Raw genomic sequence first — 25339 nt, 5'->3', positions numbered from 1 at the left:
GGGGTGGTCTGGGGTCGGGTCAGATTGGGAGGTTAGGTGGAGGTCCAGAGGCCAGGGTGAGGGATTGGAGGTTGGAGGTGGATCGAAGGCTCAGGGGGATCAGAGGTCGGAAGGGGGGGTGGGGAGAGTCTGAGGCTGGGTCGGGTCGGGAGGGTGGTCCGGGGTCAAATTGAGGTGGGGATGCGGGGTCTGGGGTAGGGTCGGTGGGGGTGCCCGGGGTTGGGGTTCGGGGGGGGGGGGGGGGTCCGGGGTCGGGTCAGGTCAGGAGGTTGGGCGGGGGTCCAGAGGTCGGGGGTAGGTGGGGGTGTTCGGAGGTTGGGGAGTTCAAGGTCTGGGTGGGGGGTCGGTCCGAGTTGGTGGGGGATCGGGGTCAGGGGGTGGTCGAGCTCCAAGGTCGAGGGAGCGGGGAGATCGGGGTGGGAAGGTGGGGTTGTTGGATGTCAGGGGGATGTGGGGGCAGGTGGGGGGGGGGGGGGGGGGTGGGGGGTGGTGGTAGTCCCGGGTGGTTGGTCTGGTTCCTTACAATAGTTACCCAAATGTTACAAGAGGTTTTAATTCATCTCCCTTTTTCTGGGTAACTATTGGTATAACCCCAGCAGAGCCAGCGAAGTTTGCGATTTAAATAGCATTTTCGGATGGTTCCCAGCGCAGCATCCAGTATCCAGAGGAAGTTAACACTTCTGGGCAATTACCATGCAAACCCTTACCTGGGAACTTACCAGAGGGATTCCCCAGCACATCTTTGGGGTGCCCCCCCCAAATCCAACGCTAGGGAGTGAGCAAGTTACGGGCCCTTATATTGAAAAAGGACGCCCTCATAACACTGCTACCATGCAGAATGAAATTAGATTCATTCTCATTTCATTACGGGACTTGGAAAAGGCACAATAAAAAAAGCAAAAAACATACATACACATTCATTCACAACACTTAGATCTTCTCCTTTCCTCTGTTGGTTGTGCTGTCTATGTTCTGGTTGTCGTTCCTCTGTGTATTTTAAGCTCTGGACAAGGAATCCAGAATCACATTGTTTTTTCCTGCAATGTGGGTAATCTTTAAGCGATAGGGTTGGAGCAACCAAACTCCAACAAAATAGTCTCATATTTTGGGTTTAGAATTTCTCCACAGAGGTCCATAAAACCATAAGATGTGGGAGCAGAAGTAGGCCATTCGGCCCATCGAGCCTGCTCCGCCATTCAATGAGATCATGGCTGATCTGATAATCCTCAACTCCACTTTCCTGCCTTTTCCCCATAACCCTTGATCCCCTTACTGATTAAAAATCTGTCTATCTCAGCCTTGAATATACTTAACAACCCAGCCCCTACAGCCCTCTGGAGTAAAGAATTCCATAGATTGACTACTCTCTGGGAGAAGAAATTCCTCCTTATGTCTGTTTTAAATGTGCGCCCCTTACTCTGAGATTATGCCCTCTGGTCCTAGACTCTCTCACAAAGGGAAACAACCTCTCAGCATCTACCCTGTCAAGCCCCCTAAGAATCTCATATGTTTCAATAAGGTCACCTCTCATTCTTCTAAACTCCAATGAGTACAAGCCCAACCGACTCAACCTCTCCTCATAAGAGAATCCCTCCATACCGGTAACAACCTAGTGAACCTTCTCTGGACTGCCTCCAATGTCAGTATATCTTTCCTTAGATGAGGGGAACAAAACTGTTCACAGTATTCTAGGTGTGGTCTAACCAGTGCCTTGTATAGTTTTAGCAAGACTTTCCTATTTTTATGCTCCATTCCCTTTGAAATAAGGGCCAACATTCCATTTGCCTTACCTATTACCTGATGAACTTGTTTGTTAGCTTTTTTGAGATTTGTGCACAAGGACTCCCAAATTCCCCTGTGCTGCAGCCTTCTGCAGTCTTTCTCCATTTAAATAATATTCATATCCTCTATTGTTTCTGCCAAAGTGCATAACCTCAAATTTTCTCAGATCATCTTCCATCTGCCAAGTTTTTGCCCATTCACTTAACCTCTCTATATCCCTCCTTGTGTCATCCTCACCATTTGACATCCTACCTATTTTTGTGTCATCCACAAACTTGGCGATAGTACATTCACTTCCCTCATCTAAGTCATTGATATACATTGTAAATAATTGAGCCCCCAGCACTGATCCCTGTGGCACTCCTTTAGTTACAGGTTGCCATCCCAAAAATGCCCCCCTTATCCCAACTTCTTCTGTTTATTAGCCAATTCTTTAACCATGCTTATATATTACCCCCAACTCCATGGGCTCTTATCTTATTAAATAGCCTTATGTCAGGTACCTTATCGAATGCCTTTTGGAAATCCAAATATATTATGTCTACTGGTTCCCCTCTATCTATTCTGCTTGTTACCTCCTCAAAGAATTCTAATAAATTTGTTAGGCATGATTTCCCCTTCATGACTCTACTTGATTAGATTATGTACTTCTAAAAGCTCTGCTATTACATCCTTTATAATAGGCTCCAACATTTCCCCAATGACAGATGTTAAGCTAACTGGCCTATTAGTTACCCGTTTTTTGTCTCCCTCACTTTTTGAATAAGGGTATTACATTGGCCGTCCTCCAATTCTCTGGGACTTTTCCAGGATCCAAGGATTCTCAGGAGGTTACTACCAGTGCATCCACTATCTCTGTAGCTACTTCCTTTAATATCCTAGGATGCAACACATCAGGTCCAGGGGACTTATCGGCCTTTAGCCCCATTAGTTTCCCTAGCACTTTTTCTCTAGTGATAATTATTGTATTTATTTCTTTCTCCCTTTTGCCCCTTGATTATTTAGTATTTTTGGAATGCTATTAGTATCTTCTACTGTGAAGACTGATACAAAGTATGTATTCAACTCCTCTGCCATTTCCTGATTCCCCATTATTATTTCCCCAGCTTCATTCTCTAAGGGGCCTATGTCTCTCTCTTCCTTTTCATATATTTAAAGAAGCTCTTACTGTCCGTTTTTATATTACTTGCTAGTTTACCCTCAAAGTTTATTTTCTCCCTCTTTATTATTTTTTTGGTCGTCTTTTGTTGGTTTTTAAAATTTTCCCAATCCTCTGGCTTCCCGCTAATCTTTGCCACATTGTATGTTTTCTCTTTCAATTTGATACTGTCCTTAACTTCCTTGGTTAACCATGGTTGATTTATCCCCTTCCTCGAATCCTTCTTCCTCACTGGGGTATATCTTTATTGAGAGTTGTGAACTATTTTCTTAAACATCTGCCATTGTCCATCAACCATCATTTCTGCTAAACTACTTTTCCAGTCCACTCCAGCCAACTTTGCCCTCAGTCCATTGTAGTTATACTTATTTAAGTTTAGCACAGTTGTTTCTGACCCAAGTTTCTCATTCTCAAACTGAATGCTAAATTCAACCATATTATGGTCACTGTTTCCTAGGGGATCCTTTACTCTGAGATCAATTATTAAACTTGCCTCATTATACATTACCAGATCCAAAACAGCCTGATCCCTGGTTGGATTCACAACATATTGTTCTAAGAAACTGTCCTGAATACACTCCATGAATTCTTGCTCGTGTCTACCTCTGCCAATTTGATTTTTGCAATCTACATGAAGATTAAAGTCACCCATGATTAATGCACTGCCTTTTTTACATGACCTCATTATCTCCTGATTTATTCTCTGTTCTACAGTATAGCTACTGTCAGGGAGCCTATAGACTACTCCCACCAGTGTCTTCTTTCCCTTGTTATTTCTTACCTCCACCCATATGGATTCTACATCTTCCGATCCAAGATCCTTTTTTGCTATCGTACTTATTCCATCTCGTACTAACAAAGCTACCCCACCACCCGTTCCTTCCTGCCTGTCCTTTTGAAAAGTCACATATCTCTGAATATTTAGTTCCCAGCTTTGATCTCATTTGTGACCACATCTCCATAATGGCTAGAAGATCATACCCATTAACTTCTATTTGTGCTGCTAATTCATTTATTTTGTTCCAAATACTACGTGCATTTAAGAACCATTAATTTTGTCTTTTTACCATTTTTTCCCCTTTTGACCCTATTTACTGCTGTTTTTTTAATGTTTGTACATTCTGTCTCTTCCTGTCACACTCTGCGTATCATTACCTAAATAGCTGCCCTATCCTTTTGCTTTATAAGCCTATGTATCCTCTTTCCAGAACCCTCCCTCCCCCCCTTTATTTATTTTAAAGCCTCTCTACAGCCCTAGTTATTTGATTCACCAGGACACTGGTCCCAGCAGTTCAAGTGAAGCCTGTCCCTCCAGAACAGCTCCCTTCTACCCCAGTGCTGGTGCCAGTGCCCCACTAACTGAAACCCATTTTGCCCACACCAATCTCTGAGCTACGTTTTTAACTCCTTGACTTTATTTACCCTATGCCAGTTTGCCCGTGGCTCAGGTAGTAATCCCGAGATTATTACATTGGAGGTTCAGCTTTTTAACTTAGCTCCTAACTGTTCAAATTCTTTCAGCAGAAACTCCTTTCTAGTCCTATCAATGTCGTTGGTACCAACATGGACAACGACTACTGGATCCCTCCCCTCCCACTCCAAGTTCCTCTCCAGCCCTGAGGAGATGCCCTTAACCCTGGCACCGGGCAGGCAACACAGCCTTTAGGACTCATGGTCAAGGCTGCAGAGGACAGTATCTATCCCCCTAATTATACTGTCCTCTACCACTACTACGTTCATATTTCCTCCCCCCACTTGAATGGCTTCCTGTACCACGGTGCCGTGATCAGTTTGCTCATCCTCCCTGCAGTCCCTGCTCTCATCCACACAGCTTGCAAGAACCTTGTAACTGTTGGACAGTTACAGGGGCTGAGGCTCCTCAAACACTACCTCCGGGTCCCGAAACCTGCTTCACCTGCAGTCACACCCTCCTGTCTCTGATCACAGACCAAATTTGAATGACCTAATCTGAGGGGTGTGACCGCATCCTGGAGCAGTGTCCAGGTAACTTTCCCCTTCCCTGATGTGGCACAACATCTGCAGCTCGGACTCCAGCTCCTTAACTCGGATCTGAAGTTCCTTGAGCTGCAAACACACTACAGATGTGATCGCTCTGGATCATCTTGGTGTCCAGCAGCCTCCGCATGCTGCAGCAGCAACACATCACCCGTCCTGCCATTGCTATCATATTTTAATAAATGTATTAATTAATTACTCCAGTATCCCCACTCTTTACACTTTATTATAATTATTTTTTATAGGGATTGTGATCCGTATAGACTGTGGTCTCTCTGTAGCCAGTTCCAACATATATCTCAGAGTGTTTGAAAGCCAGTAATAATCCTAAGGTTTCTTTCTCCACAGTGTGTATCATTTCTGGTGTTTGTTCAGTTCCTTGGAGAAATACCCGAATGGTCTCCCTATGCCTGATTGATCCTCCTGGAGCAGGGCAGCCCCTATTCCGAGGTCACTAGCATCGATGGCTACTTTAAATGAAGTCTGGAACTGCTAGCACTGGTGTGTGTACTAAAATAGATTTCAGGTTCTTGAAAGTTGTTTGGCATCTCTCTGTCCGCTCTATCTTTGCTTTTTTCTGTAGTCTCTTAGTGGGGCGGCTATAGTGCTCAAGTTTGGGACGAACTTGTGGTAGAACATACCCGTCCCTGAAAATCTCATTATTTCCCATTTTGCTGAGGGGGTGGGAAAATTCGCTACTGCGTGTATCTTTACAGCTCCAGGTAGTAGTTGTCCTTGACCCAGCACATGCCCTAGGTAGGTCACTTGAGCCTTAGCAAACTTTATTTTTGTGAGGTTGACCACTAGGTCAGCAGACTGTAATCTTTGGAAAAGGGCTTCCAATTGTTCTAGGTGGCTTTCCCAGGTGTCACTGTACAGTAGGAGGCCATCTAGGTACACTACACGGTTGGGTAGGCCCGATACTACCTGGTTCATCAGCCTTTGGAAGGTGGCTGGGGCATTTCTGAGTCCAAATGACATGACTCAACACTGGAGTCACGAAGGTGAAGATTTCTTTCGCTCCACTGGCCAAAGGAACCTGCCAGTGTCCCTTTAATAAGTCTATCTTAGTGATGTAGGCTGCATTACCTACTCTGTCTCTGCAGTATTCCAGGTGGGGGATTGGGTAGGAGTTAGCTTTGGTCACCTCATTAATCTTTTGGTAATCAATGCAGAGCCTTGTGGAGCCATCCGGCTCCGAGTACAAGTGGGGAACTCCAGCTGCTGTCACTGGGCTTGCTTAGTTTCTGCTCCAACAAATATCTAATTTTCTTACGAACCTGGGTCATTTTTTCTGGACTGAAAAGGTGGGGATTCTGCTTAATGTGAGGGGTCTCTCCCACATCCACATCATGTAGAGCTGAAGGGGTGATGTCTGGCTTGTCTCAATAGATGTTGTTCAATGTGGTGAGCAGCTTTGCCAGGTCTCTGCTTTGTTCTGCAGTTAAACGGGTGAATATGGTGTCTAGTTTCTATAAGAGCTCCATGATTCTAACTGAGCTCTAGGGGGTTCAATTTGGGCCTTGGCCAGCCCTCCCTCTAGTTCGTCCTCACTGTCCCTTTCATCCTCCAGTTCTTCTGCTATCTGACAGACCGCTACCTGCTTGCCCCCTTCCCGGCTGTGGTACTGCTTTAACATGTTGATATGACATAGTCTTTGCTTTTTCCTGTGGTCTGGGGTGTCAATTAAATAGTTTGCCTCCCCAATCTTCTTTGCTACCCTGTGTGGGCCGCTGAACTAGGCTTTCAGGGGTTGACCCTGTGCCGGTAGAAGCACCGGCACATAGTCTCCCGGCTGAAGGGTTTGGACCTTGGCATGTTTGCCTGCCTGCTTTTTCATAGCTGTTTGGGAGGTTTTTAGGTGCTCCTGAGCCACATCACAGCCTCTTGTGAGCCACTCACATATATATAGTCTGATATGGAGACCTCTTTCTTCTGTTCTCCTTGGTTAGTTTTGAATACCTCTCACTTGGTGTCTGTAAACTAACTCAAAAGGAGTAAACCTAGTGGACTCATTGGGTGAGAAAACCCAGTCCTTTATCCCAGTCATGGCGGTACTTGTAGCGGTATGTCCTGATCATTGTTTTTAGGGTCAGTTGGCACGGTTCTGAAGCCCCTTGTCACTGTGGGTGATATGCTTAGGACTTTAGCTGGGTTCATCCTGTTGTAAGGTTTTGGGTGTCGTTTGGTTGGTCTTATTAAGGTAGTTGTAGTCTTAGGTAGTTCAACAGCGAGTATTTATTAACTACTAGAAACTATATACATAAGTACAGTAAAGGTCCATGCTGTCTCCATGCTTGCTTCTACACACAGCTCTGTCCAACACTACACTGTGTGTACACTACTCCTAGGTGCAGGTCATGTGTTCTCTTACATCGCTGTGAGGATGGTCCTGTAGTCAATCCCACATGAATCCTTTATGTGCTGGACCCTTATAATACAACTCCTAGTTAACCCATGACTTCCTGGAATATTCTGGACATAAAATTTGAGCCCTGATCTGACTGGATCTCGCTGGGGCAGCCCATGTCGGGTAAAGAATTGTGTTAATTCCTCCACTAATACCCGGACAGAGATAGTTCTCAAGGGAATGGCCTCTGAGAATTGGTAGCCACATCCATAACAATAAGGATATATTGGGGGCACCCTTTTGTTTTCAGCAGGAGTCCCAAACAAGCCACTAGCACCTTGCTAAAGGGTTCCCCAAAGGCGGGTATGGGAATAGGTTTAATTGCAGGCCGTCGTTTCCCCTCTACCTGATAGGTGTGGCAAATTTTACAGAGCTTCACCTAAAATTTGTCAAGGTGTGGCCAGTAAAAATGCTGGCTGATGCGGGCTTGGGTTTTTCATATATCGACACGTTCAGCCATTGGGATTTCGTAGGCTATCGTCAAAATTTCCTCTCGGTAGGTCTCAGTACCTCATTTTTTAAATAGTAGCACCTGGGACTCCGCCTGCTTCAGCTTCAGTTTGGGCAGTCTGTGCTAACTTTTCTAACATGGGGTCGGCTTGCTGAGCCATAACCAAGGAAGACCGGCTCATTACTTCCTGAGGGCTCCCGAAAAGATTTTGGATAACGAGGCTGTAGGGTCATCCGTTTGCAGTGTCAGTTCAGGTTCCTCTGACGGAGCTTGTTAGGCCATAGACTGGGTCATTACGCAGTCAGGGAAAATGCCGGGGTCTTTCTCCTGCAGCTGCTCTGTCTCCCTGAACTTGCTCAGCCTCTCTAAAACTACTGGGGTTGCTACCATCTTTGATCCCACCAGGTCATTGCTGAGGAGGTCAACCCCATCCACAGGGAAACTGGGGAGAACTCCCACAATCACTGGTCCTGAAAAAAGGCACTCTACAGGTGCACCTGGTATAAAGGTATGGACATGTACCCTCCCTCAATACCACCAACCAGCACTTACTGCATTCTCTGGTGCTAAGATCATGCCTCTTCCCAGCAGCAGAGATTCGCTGGCCCCAGTATCCCTCAGTGTGACTGTGGGCTTACTCACTTCTCTCTGGGAAAATGGGGACACCTTTCTTTCTGACACTAAATCTGTGTAACTCTCAGGGACTTTGCTAGACTCACCTGCACTCAGAGCAGTGCGTTTACAGGGAGTTGTCTGCTAGGTTCTCAGCTTGGCTCTTTTTACGTGCCTCAATAAATCCAACAGGCTTTTCCTGTAACATCCAACAATCAGCGCAAATGGGCATGAGTGAATCAGTTGGGTTTTTACAATAATCTTTTGTGGCCATTTTCTGGCACTAACAACAATAACTTGTATTTACAGAGTGCCTTTGAGGTAGCAAAGCATCCCAAGGCATTTCACAGTAACATTGTCAGACAAAATATGACACCAAACCACATAAGGGGATAGCTTGGTCAAAAGGGAAGGTTTTAAGGGTCATCTTAAAAAGAGGAAAGCGAGATAGAGAGGAGGAAAGGTGTAGAGAGGGAATTCCAGAGCTCAGGGTCTCAGTGACTGAATGCATGGCCATCATTGGTGAAGTGAAGAAATCCAAGGATGCTCAAAAGGTTGGAAATTAGAGGAGCACCAGATATCTCAGAGAGCTGTGGGAAGAGATTACAGAGATAGGAAGGAGCAAAATCACAAAGGGATTTAAACATTACGGTAAGAATTTTAAATGGGGGTGCTGCTGGGTCAGGGGCAATATCGACCAGTGAGCGCAGGGATGATGGGCAAATGGGATTTTTTGCAAGTTGGGATATCGGCAGCTAAATTTTGGATGAGTTCAAGTTTACGAAGGATGGAATGTGGGAGGCTGGCCGGGAGTGATTGGGATAGTCAAGTCTAGAGTTAACAAAGCCATGGATATGGGTTTCAGCATCAGATGAGCTGAGAGAGGTATGAAAACAAATGATGCTACAGAGGTGGAAATGGGCGAGCTTAATGACAAAGATGGTATAGGGTTGTATTTTCAACATGGGGTCAAGGACTCCGAGACTGTACAGTCAGGCTGAGCCTGAGACAGTCAGTGGAGGGGGCAGTTGGTGGTTAGAGGATCAGCTTCATTACAAGGAGGAAGACAATTGGTCCAGTCTTCTCAATGTTGAACTGGAGCAAACAGTGACTCATACAGAACTGGATCCAGTGGAATTGTTAAAACAGGTGCCTCTGAGGTAGAACAGGGAGTCGTCAGTGTACACATTGAACCTGAGCTCATGACTTCAGATACTGTCACCAGGGGACAGCATTTAGGTGAAAATGGAAGGGAGCTATGGATGGAAGCATGGGAAATACGAGAAGTAACATTGTGGGAGCAGGAAGAGAAGCCATTGCAGATCGTTCTCCGGCTGGATGGATAAGAAAACGGCATGGTATTTGCAAGCACAGAGGTTTCAAGGATGGGTTTTCAGAGGCGTGGGGTGATGATGCTGGTTTTGAAAGGGAGGGGAACTACACCAGAGGATTGGACACCATTTACCACACAGATAGCTGAATCTAATGGACTGAGCAACTCCTTCATATGTGGAGTGAATCAAATTAGTTGAAGCCTGGTTTCTGTGATGCTGGGGTCCTCAGGAGGAGGCCAAGATGGATTATCCACTCAGCACTTCTGGCAGAAGATGGTTACAAATGGTACAACCTTGTATGTTGCACTCACATGTTGGGCTCCCCTGCCATCAAGGATGGGGATGTTCATGAAGTCTCCTTACAGCATTATTTAATTGTCCACCACGAGTGGATGTGGCAGGACTGCAGAGCTTAGGTCTGATCCATTGGTTGTGGGATGGCTTAGCCTGGTGCTGCTCCCGGCAATATCCTCGTGCATTCTTAATACAGCCAGGGTTGATTACCCAGGAGAGTGGGGGATATGCCAGGTCATGAGGTTACAGATTGTGGCTGAGTACAATTCTGCTGCTGCTGATGGCCCACTGCGCCTCATGGATACCCAGTTCAGATTTGCTAAATCTGTTCTCAATCCATTCCACTTTGCACCACGGTACTGCCATGAACAGGATGGAGGGGATCCTCAGTGCAAAGGTGCATCTGACCCTCCGACAGTACCGCGCACCCTCAGTACTGACCCTCCGACAGTGCCGCGCTCCCTCAGTACTGACCCTCCGACAGTGCCTCGCTCCCTCAGTACCGACCCTCCGATAGTGGGGCGCTCCCTCAGTACCGATCCTTGGCCGTGCAGCACTCCCTCAGTAGTGACTCTCCGACAGTGCCGCGCTCCCTCAGTACCGACTCTCCGACAGTGCCGCGCTCCCTCAGTAGTGACTCTCCGACAGTGCCGCGCTCCCTCAGTACCGACTCTCCGACAGTGCCGCGCTCCCTCAGTAGTGACTCTCCGACAGTGCAGCGCACCCTCAGTAGTGACTCTCCGACAGTGCAGCGCTCCCTCAGTACCGACTCTCCGACAGTGCCGCGCTCCCTCAGTAGTGACTCTCCGACAGTGCAGCGCTCCCTCAGTAGTGACTCTCCGACAGTGCCGCGCTCCCTCAGTACCGACCCTCCGATAGTGGGGCGCTCCCTCAGTACCGATCCTTGGCCGTGCAGCACTCCCTCAGTACCGACTCTCCGACAGTGCCGCGCTCCCTCAGTAGTGACTCTCCGACAGTGCAGCGCTCCCTCAGTAGTGACTCTCCGACAGTGCCGCGCTCCCTCAGTACCGACGCTCCGACAGTGCAGCGCTCCCTCAGTACCGACGCTCCGACAGTGCAGCGCTCCCTCAGTACCGACGCTCCGACAGTGCAGCGCTCCCTCAGTACCGACGCTCCGACAGTGCCGCGCTCCCTCAGTACCGACGCTCCGACAGTGCCGCGCTCCCTCAGTACCGACTCTCCGACAGTGCTGCGCTCCCTCAGTAGTGACTCTCCGACAGTGCCGCGCTCCCTCAGTACCGACTCTCCGACAGTGCCGCGCTCCCTCAGTAGTGACTCTCCGACAGTGCAGCGCACCCTCAGTAGTGACTCTCCGACAGTGCAGCGCTCCCTCAGTACCGACTCTCCGACAGTGCCGCGCTCCCTCAGTAGTGACTCTCCGACAGTGCAGTGCTCCCTCAGTAGTGACTCTCCGACAGTGCCGCGCTCCCTCAGTACCGACCCTCCGATAGTGGGGCGCTCCCTCAGTACCGATCCTTGGCCGTGCAGCACTCCCTCAGTACCGACTCTCCGACAGTGCCGCGCTCCCTCAGTAGTGACTCTCCGACAGTGCAGCGCTCCCTCAGTAGTGACTCTCCGACAGTGCCGCGCTCCCTCAGTACCGACGCTCCGACAGTGCAGCGCTCCCTCAGTACCGACGCTCCGACAGTGCAGCGCTCCCTCAGTACCGACGCTCCGACAGTGCCGCGCTCCCTCAGTACCGACGCTCCGACAGTGCAGCGCTCCCTCAGTACCGACGCTCCGACAGTGCCGCGCTCCCTCAGTACCGACGCTCCGACAGTGCCGCGCTCCCTCAGTACCGACGCTCCGACAGTGCCGCGCTCCCTCAGTACCGACGCTCCGACAGTGCCGCGCTCCCTCAGTACCGACGCTCCGACAGTGCCGCGCTCCCTCAGTACCGACGCTCCGACAGTGCCGCGCTCCCTCAGTACCGACGCTCCGACAGTGCCGCGCTCCCTCAGTACCGACGCTCCGACAGTGCCGCGCTCCCTCAGTACCGACGCTCCGACAGTGCAGCGCTCCCTCAGTACCGACGCTCCGACAGTGCCGCGCTCCCTCAGTAGTGACTCTCCGACAGTGCAGCGCACCCTCAGTAGTGACTCTCCGACAGTGCAGCGCTCCCTCAGTACCGACTCTCCGACAGTGCCGCGCTCCCTCAGTAGTGACTCTCCGACAGTGCAGTGCTCCCTCAGTAGTGACTCTCCGACAGTGCCGCGCTCCCTCAGTACCGACTCTCCGACAGTGCCGCGCTCCCTCAGTAGTGACTCTCCGACAGTGCAGCGCTCCCTCAGTAGTGACTCTCCGACAGTGCAGCGCTCCCTCAGTACCGACTCTCCGACAGTGCCGCGCTCCCTCAGTAGTGACTCTCCGACAGTGCAGTGCTCCCTCAGTAGTGACTCTCCGACAGTGCCGCGCTCCCTCAGTACCGACCCTCCGACAGTGCAGCGCTCCCTCAGTACCGACGCTCCGACAGTGCCGCGCTCCCTCAGTACCGACGCTCCGACAGTGCCGCGCTCCCTCAGTACCGACGCTCCGACAGTGCCGCGCTCCCTCAGTACCGACGCTCCGACAGTGCAGCGCTCCCTCAGTACCGACGCTCCGACAGTGCAGCGCTCCCTCAGTACCGACGCTCCGACAGTGCCGCGCTCCCTCAGTACCGACGCTCCGACAGTGCCGCGCTCCCTCAGTACCGACGCTCCGACAGTGCCGCGCTCCCTCAGTACCGACGCTCCGACAGTGCCGCGCTCCCTCAGTACCGACGCTCCGACAGTGCCGCGCTCCCTCAGTACCGACGCTCCGACAGTGCCGCGCTCCCTCAGTACCGACGCTCCGACAGTGCCGCGCTCCCTCAGTACCGACGCTCCGACAGTGCCGCGCTCCCTCAGTACCGACGCTCCGACAGTGCCGCGCTCCCTCAGTACCGACGCTCCGACAGTGCAGCGCTCCCTCAGTACCGACGCTCCGACAGTGCCGCGCTCCCTCAGTAGTGACTCTCCGACAGTGCAGCGCACCCTCAGTAGTGACTCTCCGACAGTGCAGCGCTCCCTCAGTACCGACTCTCCGACAGTGCCGCGCTCCCTCAGTAGTGACTCTCCGACAGTGCAGTGCTCCCTCAGTAGTGACTCTCCGACAGTGCCGCGCTCCCTCAGTACCGACTCTCCGACAGTGCCGCGCTCCCTCAGTAGTGACTCTCCGACAGTGCAGCGCTCCCTCAGTAGTGACTCTCCGACAGTGCAGCGCTCCCTCAGTACCGACTCTCCGACAGTGCCGCGCTCCCTCAGTAGTGACTCTCCGACAGTGCAGTGCTCCCTCAGTAGTGACTCTCCGACAGTGCCGCGCTCCCTCAGTACCGACCCTCCGACAGTGCAGCGCTCCCTCAGTACCGACGCTCCGACAGTGCCGCGCTCCCTCAGTACCGACGCTCCGACAGTGCCGCGCTCCCTCAGTACCGACGCTCCGACAGTGCAGCGCTCCCTGAGTACCGACGCTCCGACAGTGCCGCGCTCCCTCAGTACCGACGCTCCGACAGTGGGGCGCTCCCTCAGTACCGACGCTCCGACAGTGCCGCGCTCCCTCAGTACCGACGCTCCGACAGTGGGGCGCTCCCTCAGTACCGACCCTTGGCAGTGCAGCGCTCCCTCAGTGCTGACCCTCCGACAGTGCAGCACTCCCTCAGTAGTGACCCTCCGACAGTGCAGCACTCCCTCAGTGCTGACCCTCCGACAGTGCAGCACTACCTCAGTAGTGACTCTACGAGAAGCAGCCGTCTCTCAGTACCGACGCTCCGACAGTGCCGCGCTCCCTCAGCACTAACCCTCCAACAGTGTAGCACTCCCTCAATAGTGACTTTCCGACAGCGCAGCGCTCCCACTGAGTGTCAGTTATGAGTTTTACCGCTAGATATCGAACTTTAGGACAGATGTGGCCGATCAAACCGATTCGAAGCGAAACATGAATCAAGAGATTTACAAAGCCACCCGCCCGCTTTACGAGTCTTTCCTCACAACGAGAAACACAAAATCAACCGCGCGGCCTCCCGGGAAACATCGATCCGACGGCGAGCGGCAACTCGGCCCGTCAATCCATCGCTCGGCGCTCAGCAGAACAACCGGTGGCAGGTGAGGCCTAAGAAATACAAAATCCCCAGGCACAGGACTGGAGACAGGTCTGTCACTGTATAACACTGGGGTACAGGACTGGAGACAGGTCTGTCACTGTATAAAACTGGGGTCTAGGACTGGAGACAGGTCTGTCACTGTATAACACTGGGGCACAGGACTGGAGACAGGTCTGTCACTGTATAACACTGGGGTACAGGACTGGAGCCAGGTCTGTCACTGTATAACACTGGGGTACAGGACTGGAGACAGGTCTGTCACTGTATAACACTGGGGTACAGGGCTGGAGACAGGTCTGTCACTGTATAACACTGGGGTACAGGACTGGAGACAGGTCTGTCACTGTATAACACTGGGGTCTAGGACTGGAGACAGGTCTGTCACTGTATAACACTGGGGTACAGGACTGGAGACAGGTCTGTCACTGTATAACACTGGGGCACAGGACTGGAGACAGGTCTGTCACTGTATAACACTGGGGTACAGGACTGGAGACAGGTCTGTCACTGTATAACACTGGGGTCTAGGACTGGAGACAGGTCTGTCACTGTATAACACTGGGGCACAGGACTGGAGACAGGTCTGTCACTGTATAACACTGGGGTACAGGACTGGAGACAGGTCTGTCACTGTATAACACTGGGGTACAGGACTGGAGACAGGTCTGTCACTGTATAACACTGGGGTACAGGACTGGAGACGGGTCTGTCACTGTATAACACTGGTGTCTAGGACTGGGGACAGGTCTGTCACTGTATAACACTGGGGTCTAGGACTGGGGACAGGTCTGTCACTGTATAACACTGGGGCACAGGACTGGAGACAGGTCTGTCTCTGTATAACACTGGGGTCTAGGACTGGGGACAGGTCTGTCACTGTATAACACTGGGGCACAGGACTGGAGACAGGTCTGTCTCTGTATAACACTGGGGCACAGGACTGGAGACAGGTCTGTCACTGTATAACACTGGGGCACAGGACTGGAGACAGGTCTGTCACTGTATAACACTGGGGTACAGGACTGGAGACAGGTCTGTCACTGTATAACACTGGGGTACAGGACTGGAGACGGGTCTGTCACTGTATAACACTGGGGTCTAGGACTGGGGACAGGTCTGTCACTGTATAACACTGGGGCACAGGACTGGAGACAGGTCTGTCACTGTATAACACTGGGGCACAGGACTGGAGACAGGTCTGTCACTGTATAACACTGGGGTACAGGACTGGAGACAGGTCTGTCACTGTATAACACTGGGGTCTAGGACTGGAGACAGGTCTGTCACTGTATAACACTGGGGTACAGGACTGGAGACAGGTCTGTCACTGTATAACACTGGGGCACAGGACTGGAGACAGGTCTGTCACTGTATAACACTGGGGTACAGGACTGGAGACAGGTCTGTCACTGTATAACACTGGGGTACAGGACTGGAGACGGGTCTGTCACTGTATAACACTGGGGTCTAGGACTGGGGACAGGTCTGTCACTGTATAACACTGGGGCACAGGACTGGAGACAGGTCTGTCACTGTATAACACTGGGGCACAGGACTGGAGCCAGGTCTGTCACTGTATAACACTGGGGTACAGGACTGGAGACAGGTCTGTCACTGTATAACACTGGGGTCTAGGACTGGAGACAGGTCTGTCACTGTATAACACTGGGGTACAGGACTGGAGACAGGTCTGTCACTGTATAACACTGGGGTACATGACTGGAGACAGGTCTGTCACTGTATTACACTGGGGTACAGGACTGGAGACAGGTCTGTCACTGTATAACACTGGGGTACAGGACTGGAGACAGATCTGTCACTGTATAACACTGGGGCACAGGACTGGAGACAGGTCTGTCACTGTATAACACTGGGGTACAGGACTGGAGACAGGTCTGTCACTGTATAACACTGGGGTACAGGACTGGAGACGGGTCTGTCACTGTATAACACTGGGGTCTAGGACTGGGGACAGGTCTGTCACTGTATAACACTGGGGCACAGGACTGGAGACAGGTCTGTCACTGTATAACACTGGGGCACAGGACTGGAGACAGGTCTGTCACTGTATAACACTGGGGTACAGGACTGGAGACAGGTCTGTCACTGTATAACACTGGGGTCTAGGACTGGAGACAGGTCTGTCACTGTATAACACTGGGGTACAGGACTGGAGACAGGTCTGTCACTGTATAACACTGGGGCACAGGACTGGAGACAGGTCTGTCACTGTATAACACTGGGGTACAGGACTGGAGACAGGTCTGTCACTGTATAACACTGGGGTACAGGACTGGAGACGGGTCTGTCACTGTATAACACTGGGGTCTAGGACTGGGGACAGGTCTGTCACTGTATAACACTGGGGCACAGGACTGGAGACAGGTCTGTCACTGTATAACACTGGGGCACAGGACTGGAGCCAGGTCTGTCACTGTATAACACTGGGGTACAGGACTGGAGACAGGTCTGTCACTGTATAACACTGGGGTCTAGGACTGGAGACAGGTCTGTCACTGTATAACACTGGGGTACAGGACTGGAGACAGGTCTGTCACTGTATAACACTGGGGTACATGACTGGAGACAGGTCTGTCACTGTATTACACTGGGGTACAGGACTGGAGACAGGTCTGTCACTGTATAACACTGGGGTACAGGACTGGAGACAGATCTGTCACTGTATAACACTGGGGCACAGGACTGGAGACAGGTCTGTCACTGTATAACACTGGGGCACAGGACTGGAGACAGGTCTGTCACTGTATAACACTGGGGCACAGGACTGGAGACAGGTCTGTCACTGTATAACACTGGGGTACAGGACTGGAGACAGGTCTATCACTGTATAACACTGGGGCACAGGACTGGAGACAGGTCTGTCACTGTATAACACTGGGGTACAGGACTGGAGACAGGTCTGTCACTGTAGAACACTGGGGCACAGGACTGGAGACAGGTCTGTCACTGTATAACACTGGGGTCTAGGACTGGAGACAGGTCTGTCACTGTATAACACTGGGGTCTAGGACTGGAGACAGGTCTGTCACTGTATAACACTGGTGTCTAGGACTGGAGACAGGTCTGTCACTGTATAACACTGGGGTCTAGGACTGGAGACACGTCTGTCACTGTATAACACGGGTACAGGACTGGAGACAGGTCTGTCACTGTATAACACTGGGGTCTAGGACTGGAGACATGTCTGTCACTGTATAACACTGGGGCACAGGACTGGAGCCAGGTCTGTCACTGTATAACACTGGTGTCTAGGACTGGAGACAGGTCTGTCACTGTATAACACTGGGGTACAGGACTGGAGACAGGTCTGTCACTGTATAACACTGGGGTACAGGACTGGAGACAGGTCTGTCACTGTATAACACTGGGGTCTAGGACTGGAGCCAGGTCTGTCACTGTATAACACTGGGGTCTAGGACTGGATACAGGTCTGTCACTGTATAACACTGGGGTCTAGGACTGGAGACAGGTCTGTCACTGTATATCACTGGGGTCTAGGACTGGAGACAGGTCTGTCACTGTATAACACTGGGGCACAGGACTGGAGACAGGTCTGTCACTGTATATCACTGGGGTCTAGGACTGGAGACAGGCCTGTCACTGTATAACACAGGGGTCTAGGACTGGAGACAGGTCTGTCACTGTATATCACTGGGGTCTAGGACTGGAGACAGGTCTGTCACTGTATAACACTGGGGTCTAGGACTGGAGCCAGGTCTGTCACTGTATAACACTGGGGTCTGGGACTGGAGACAGGTCTGTCACTGTATATCACTGGGGTCTAGGACTGGAGACAGGTCTGTCACTGTATAACACTGGGGTCTAGGACTGGAGACAGGTCTGTCACTGTATAACACTGGGGTCTAGGACTGGAGACAGGTCTGTCACTGTATAACACTGGGGTCTAGGACTGGAGACAGGTCTGTCACTGTATAACACTGGGGTCTAGGACTGGAGACAGGTCTGTCACTGTATAACACTGGGGTACAGGACTGGAGACAGGTCGGTCACTGTATAACACTCGGGCACAGGACTGGAGACAGGTCTGTCACTGTATAACACTCGGGCACAGGACTGGAGACAGGTCTGTCACTGTATAACACTGGGGTCTAGGACTGGAGACAGGTCTGTCACTGTATAACACTGGGGTCTAGGACTGGAGACAGGTCTGTCACTGTATATCACTGGGGTACAGGACTGGAGACAGGTCTGTCACTGTATAACACTGGGGCACAGGACTGGAGACAGGTCTGTCACTGTATAACACTCGGGCACAGGACTGGAGACAGCTCTGTCACTGTATAACACTGGGGTCTAGGACTGGAGACAGGTCTGTAACTGTATAACACTGGGGTCTAGGACTGGAGACAGGTCTGTCACTGTATAACACTCGGGCACAGGACTGGAGACAGCTCTGTCACTGTATAACACTGGGGTCTAGGACTGGAGACAGGTCTGTCACTGTATAACACTGGGGTCTAGGACTGGAGACAGGTCTGTCACTGTATAACACTGGGGTACAGGACTGGAGAGAGGTCTGTCACTGTATAACACTGGGGTCTAGGACTGGAGACTGGTCTGTCACTGTATAACACTGGGGTCTAGGACTGGAGACAGGTCTGTCACTGTATAACACTGGGGTCTAGGACTGGAGACAGGTCAGTCACTGTATAACACTGGGGTCTAGGACTGGAGACAGGTCTGTCACTGTATAACACTGGGGTACAGGATTGGAGACAGGTCTGTCACTGTATAACACTGGGGTACAGGACTGGAGACAGGTCTGTCACTGTATAACACTGGGGTACAGGACTGGAGACAGGTCTGTCACTGTATAACACTGGGGTACAGGACTGGAGACAGGTCTGTCACTGTATAACACTGGGGTACAGGACTGGAGACAGGTCTGTCACTGTATAACACTGGGGTACAGGACTGGAGACAGGTCTGTCACTGTATAACACTGGGGCACAGGAATGGAGACAGGTCTGTCACTGTATAACACTGGGGCACAGGACTGGAGACAGGTCTGTCACTGTATAACACTGGGGCACAGGACTGGAGACAGGTCTGTCACTGTATAACACTGGGGTACAGGACTGGAGACAGGTCTGTCACTGTATAACACTGGGGTACAGGACTGGAGACAGGTCTGTCACTGTATAACACTGGGGTACAGGACTGGAGACAGATCTGTCACTGTATAACACTGGGGTACAGGACTGGAGACAGGTCTGTCACTGTATAACACAGGGGTACAGGACTGGAGACAGGTCTGTCACTGTATAACACTGGGGTCTAGGACTGGAGACAGGTCTGTCACTGTATAACACTGGGGCACAGGACTGGAGACAGGTCTGTCACTGTATAACACTGGGGTCTAGGACTGGAGACAGGTCTGTCACTGTATGACACTGGGGTACAGGACTGGAGACAGGTCTGTCACTGTATAACACTGGGGTACAGGACTGGAGACAGGTTTGTCACTGTATAACACTGGGGTACAGGACTGGAGACAGATCTGTCACTGTATAACACTGGGGCACAGGACTGGAGACAGGTCTGTCACTGTATAACACTGGGGCACAGGACTGGAGACAGGTCTGTCACTGTATAACACTGGGGTACAGGACTGGAGACAGTTCTGTCACTGTAGAACACTGGGGCACAGGGCTGGAGACAGGTCTGTCACTGTATAACACTGGGGTACAGGACTGGAGACAGGTCTGTCACTGTATAACACTGGGGTACAGGACTGGAGACAGGTCTGTCACTGTATAACACTGGGGCACAGGAATGGAGACAGGTCTGTCACTGTATAACACTGGGGCACAGGACTGGAGACAGGTCTGTCACTGTATAACACTGGGGCACAGGACTGGAGACAGGTCTGTCACTGTATAACACTGGGGTACAGGACTGGAGACAGGTCTGTCACTGTATAACACTGGGGTACAGGACTGGAGACAGGTCTGTCACTGTATAACACTGGGGTACAGGACTGGAGACAGATCTGTCACTGTATAACACTGGGGTACAGGACTGGAGACAGGTCTGTCACTGTATAACACAGGGGTACAGGACTGGAGACAGGTCTGTCACTGTATAACACTGGGGTCTAGGACTGGAGACAGGTCTGTCACTGTATAACACTGGGGTCTAGGACTGGAGACAGGTCTGTCACTGTATAACACTGGGGCACAGGACTGGAGACAGGTCTGTCACTGTATAACACTGGGGTCTAGGACTGGAGACAGGTCTGTCACTGTATGACACTGGGGTACAGGACTGGAGACAGGTCTGTCACTGTATAACACTGGGGTACAGGACTGGAGACAGGTTTGTCACTGTATAACACTGGGGTACAGGACTGGAGACAGATCTGTCACTGTATAACACTGGGGCACAGGACTGGAGACAGGTCTGTCACTGTATAACACTGGGGCACAGGACTGGAGACAGGTCTGTCACTGTATAACACTGGGGTACAGGACTGGAGACAGGTCTGTCACTGTAGAACACTGGGGCACAGGGCTGGAGACAGGTCTGTCACTGTATAACACTGGGGCACAGGACTGGAGACAGGTCTGTCACTGTATAACACTGGGGCACAGGACTGGAGACAGGTCTGTCACTTTATCACACTGTGACACAGGACTGGAGACAGGTCTGTCACTGTATAACACTGGGGTCTAGGACTGGAGACAGGTCTCTCACTGTATAACACTGGGGCACAGGACTGGAGACAGGTCTGTCACTGTATACCACTGGGGCACAGGACTGGAGACAGGTCTGTCACTGTATAACACTGGGGCACAGGACTGGAGACAGGTCTGTCACTGTATAACACTGGGGCACAGGACTGGAGACAGGTCTGTCACTGTATAACACTGGGGCACAGGACTGGAGACAGGTCTGTCACTGTATCACACTGTGGCACAGGACTGGAGACAGGTCTGTCACTGTATAACACTGGGGTCTAGGACTGGAGACAGGTCTGTCACTGTATAACACTGGGGCACAGGACTGGAGACAGGTCTGTCACTGTTTAACACTGGGGCACAGGACTGGAGACAGGTCTGTCACTGTATAACACTGGGGTACAGGACTGGAGACAGGTCTGTCACTATATAGCACTGGGGTACAGGACTGGAGACAGGTCTGTCACTGTATAACACTGGGGTCTAGGACTGGACACAGGTCTGTCACTGTATAACACTGGGGTCTAGGACTGGAGACAGGTCTGTCACTGTATAACACTGGGGTCTAGGACTGGAGACAGGTCTGTCACTGTATTACACGGGTACAGGACTGGAGACAGGTCTGTCACTATATAACACTGGGGCATAGGACTGGAGACAGGTCTGTCACTATATAACACTGGGGCAGAGGACTGGAGACAGGTCTGTCACTGTATAACACTGGGGCACAGGACTGGAGACAGGTCTGTCACTGTATAACACTGGGGCACAGGAGTGGAGCCAGGTCTGTCACTGTATAACACTGGGGCACAGGACTGGAGACAGGTCTGTCACTGTATAACACTGGGGCACAGGAAAGGAGACAGGTCTGTCACTGTATAACACTGGGGTACAGGACTGGAGACAGGTCTGTCACTGTATAACACTGGGGTACAGGACTGGAGACAGGGTCTGTCACTGTATAAAACTGGGGTACAGGACTGGAGACAGGTCTGTCACTGTATAACACTAGGGTACAGGACTGGAGACAGGTCTGTCACTGTATAACACTGGGGTACAGGACTGGAGACAGGTCTGTCACTGTATAACACTGGGGTCCAGGACTGGAGACAGGTCTGTCACTGTTTAACACTGGGGTCTAGGACTGGAGACAGGTCTGTCACTGTATAACACTGGGGTACAGGACTGGAGTCTGGTCTCACTGTATAACACTGGGGCACAGGACTGGAGACAGGTCTGTCACTGTATAACACTGGGGCACAGGACTGGTGACAGGTCAGTCACTGTATAACACTGGGGTACAGGACTGGAGACAGGTCTCACTGTATAACACTGGGGCACAGGACTGGAGACAGGTCTGTCACTGTATAAAACTGGGGTACAGGACTGGAGGCAGATCTGTCACTGTATAACACTGGGGTACAGGACTGGAGCCAGGTCTGTCACTGTATAACACTGGGGTCTAGGACTGGAGACAGGTCTGTCACTGTATAACACTGGTGTCTAGGACTGGAGACACGTCTGTCACTGTATAACACTGGGGCACAGGATTGGAGCCCGGTCTGTCACTGTTTCACACTGGGGCACAGGACTGGAGACAGGTCTGTCACTGTATAACACTGGGGCACAGGACTGGAGACAGGTCTGTCACTGTATAACACTGGGGCACAGGACTGGAGACAGGTCTGTCACTGTATAACACAGGGGTACAGGACTGGAGACAGGTCTGTCACTGTATAACACTGTGGTCTAGGACTGGAGACAGGTCTGTCACTGTATAACACTGGGGCACAGGACTGGAGACAGGTCTGTCACTGTATAACACTGGGGTACAGGACAGGAGACAGGTCTGTCACTGTATCACACTGTGGTCTAGGACTGGAGACAGGTCTGTCACTGTATAACACTGGGGTCTAGGACTGGAGACATGTCAGTCACTGTATAACACTGGGGCACAGGACTGGAGACAGGTCTGTCACTGTATAACACTGGGGTCTAGGACTGGAGACAGGTCTGTCACTGTCTAACACTGGGGTACAGGACTGGAGACAGATCTGTCACTGTATAACACTGGGGTACAGGACTGGAGACAGGTCTGTCACTGTATAACACTGGGGTACAGGACTGGAGACAGTTCTGTCACTGTATAACACTGGGGTACAGGACTGGAGACAGGTCTGTCACTGTATAGCACTGAGGTCTAGGACTGGAGACAGGTCTTTCACTGTATAACACAGGGGTCTAGGACTGGAGACAGGTCTGTCACTGTATAACACTGGGGTCTAGGACTGGAGACAGGTCTGTGACTGTATAACACTGGGGCACAGTACTGGAGACAGGTCTGTCAATGTATAACACTGTGGTCTAGGACTGGAGCCAGGTCTGTCACTGTATAACACTGGGGTACAGGACTGGAGACTGGTCTGTAACTGTATAACACTGGGGTACAGGACTGGAGACAGGTCTGTCACTGTATAACACTAGGGTACAGGACTGGAGACAGGTCTGTCACTGTATAACACTGGGGTACAGGACTGGAGACAGGTCTGTCACTGTATAACACTGGGGCACAGGACTGGAGACAGGTCTGTCACTGTATAACACTGGGGTCTAGGACTGGAGACAGGTCTGTCACTGTATAGCACTGGGGTCTAGGACTGGAGACAGGTCTGTCACTGTATAACACTGGGATCTAGGACTGGAGACAGGTCTGTCACTGTATAACACTGGTGTCTAGGACTGGAGACAGGACTGTCACTGTATAACACTGGGGTCTAGGACTGGAGACACGTCTGTCACTGTATAACACGGGTACAGGACTGGAGACAGGTCTGTCACTGTATAACACTGGGGTCTAGGACTGGAGCCAGGTCTGTCACTGTATAACACTGGGGTCTAGGACTGGATACAGGTCTGTCACTGTATAACACTGGGGTCTAGGACTGGAGACAGGTCTGTCACTGTATAACACTGGGGTACAGGACTGGAGACAGGGTCTGTCACTGTATAAAACTGGGGTACAGGACTGGAGACAGGTCTGTCACTGTATAACACTAGGGTACAGGACTGGAGACAGGTCTGTCACTGTATAACACTGGGGTACAGGACTGGAGACAGGTCTGTCACTGTATAACACTGGGGTCCAGGACTGGAGACAGGTCTGTCACTGTTTAACACTGGGGTCTAGGACTGGAGACAGGTCTGTCACTGTATAACACTGGGGTACAGGACTGGAGTCAGGTCTCACTGTATAACACTTGGGCACAGGACTGGAGACAGGTCTGTCACTGTATAACACTGGGGTACAGGACTGGAGACAGATCTGTCACTGTATAACACTGGGGTACAGGACTGGAGACAGGTCTGTCACTGTATAACACTGGGGTACAGGACTGGAGACAGTTCTGTCACTGTATAACACTGGGGTACAGGACTGGAGACAGGTCTGTCACTGTATAGCACTGAGGTCTAGGACTGGAGACAGGTCTTTCACTGTATAACACAGGGGTCTAGGACTGGAGACAGGTCTGTCACTGTATAACACTGGGGTCTAGGACTGGAGACAGGTCTGTGACTGTATAACACTGGGGCACAGTACTGGAGACAGGTCTGTCAATGTATAACACTGGGGTCTAGGACTGGAGACAGGTCTGTCACTGTATAACACTGGGGTACAGGACTGGAGCCTGGTCTGTAACTGTATAACACTGGGGTACAGGACTGGAGACAGGTCTGTCACTGTATAACACTAGGGTACAGGACTGGAGACAGGTCTGTCACTGTATAACACTGGGGTACAGGACTGGAGACAGGTCTGTCACTGTATAACACTGGGGCACAGGACTGGAGACAGGTCTGTTACTGTATAACACTGGGGTCTAGGACTGGAGACAGGTCTGTCACTGTATAACACTGGGGTCTAGGACTGGAGACAGGTCTGTCACGGTATAACACTGGGATCTAGGACTGGAGACAGGTCTGTCACTGTATAACACTGGTGTCTAGGACTGGAGACAGGTCTGTCACTGTATAACACTGGGGTCTAGGACTGGAGACAGGTCTGTCACTGTATAACACGGGTACAGGACTGGAGACAGATCTGTCACTGTATAACACTGGGGTCTAGGACTGGAGCCAGGTCTGTCACTGTATAACACTGGGGTCTAGGACTGGATACAGGTCTGTCACTGTATAACACTGGGGTCTAGGACTGGAGACAGGTCTGTCACTGTATAACACTGGGGTACAGGACTGGAGACAGGGTCTGTCACTGTATAAAACTGGGGTACAGGACTGGAGACAGGTCTGTCACTGTATAACACTAGGGTACAGGACTGGAGACAGGTCTGTCACTGTATAACACTGGGGTACAGGACTGGAGACAGGTCTGTCACTGTATAACACTGGGGTCCAGGACTGGA

The 25339-nt window shown here is 51.2% G+C and overlaps 1 protein-coding gene across 4 annotated transcripts in view; it reads left to right on the top strand.

Annotated features, from left to right (window-relative positions):
* Positions 1–25339, top strand: part of fbxw5 (F-box and WD repeat domain containing 5) — a 216255-nt gene that overhangs the window by 55427 nt on the left and 135489 nt on the right. For 2 of the 4 annotated variants that reach the window (XM_078550471.1, XM_078550468.1), the window contains exon 1: positions 14115–14197. The exons of 1 other annotated variant lie outside the window; for it this stretch is intronic. The gene's annotated coding sequence lies outside the window, so the exon portion shown is untranslated. Of the gene's footprint in view, positions 1–14114; positions 14198–14223; positions 14245–25339 lie in introns of those variants that run through there. One more of the 4 variants, XM_078550470.1, reaches the window with a different exon arrangement.

Source organism: Cetorhinus maximus, chromosome 10 (genome assembly GCF_964194155.1).
Source record: "Cetorhinus maximus chromosome 10, sCetMax3.hap1.1, whole genome shotgun sequence".
NCBI classification, from domain to species: domain Eukaryota; kingdom Metazoa; phylum Chordata; class Chondrichthyes; order Lamniformes; family Cetorhinidae; genus Cetorhinus; species Cetorhinus maximus.
This window is presented reverse-complemented; position numbering and strand designations above follow the sequence as displayed.